This window comes from Triticum dicoccoides, chromosome 3A (assembly GCF_002162155.2).
Source record: "Triticum dicoccoides isolate Atlit2015 ecotype Zavitan chromosome 3A, WEW_v2.0, whole genome shotgun sequence".
NCBI classification, from domain to species: domain Eukaryota; kingdom Viridiplantae; phylum Streptophyta; class Magnoliopsida; order Poales; family Poaceae; genus Triticum; species Triticum dicoccoides.
In genome coordinates this window covers 467,097,389-467,097,986 of record NC_041384.1, presented here as the reverse complement: position 1 = coordinate 467,097,986, position 598 = coordinate 467,097,389, and positions in this window count along the sequence as shown.

Below are 598 nucleotides of genomic sequence, written 5' to 3'. Positions count from 1 at the left end.
TCCCCCGTCCATGGCCGACGTCCAGCCGAATTCCGGCGGCCTAGCCGTCGACCTGCCCGGAAAGGTCAAGAAGAAGGCGGCCAAGGCGCCAAGGAAGCCGCGGTCGGAGTGTATGCCGGAGGAGCTCATCGAGTTGGACGCGGAATCGGCGAAGAGGAGGAACCGGAGGGCGGTCGTCAAGGGCAATGCCGCCGCGGCCAAATTCACCGCCGAGCGCGATGCGATGGAGGCCGCGCGGCGCAAGGCCGAGGTTGAGGAGAAGGAGGCCATCGTCAACAAAGCGCACGCCCTCCTCATGCTTGGCATTTGTCGTCTGGCGGGTTTCTCTGCAGCGGTCGTCGGCCTGGCGAGCACAGGCTCATCGGTCGCCAGGCCTCCGCACTGCCAGTCGCCGACATCGCGGACCACGCCTATGTCGCCCGGTTTTCCCCCGCGAAGGCACGACGGCCAGACCCGTTTCTCAGTGTGGTCGGACGTTGGCGTGATCGCGCCGTCCACCCCGCACCCCTCAGCCGTCATCGGCCTCAACGTCACGCCGGGGTCGAGCAGCGGCGGCCGGCCGGCCGTCGAGATGCAAAGAAAGCAAGCACGGCCACCG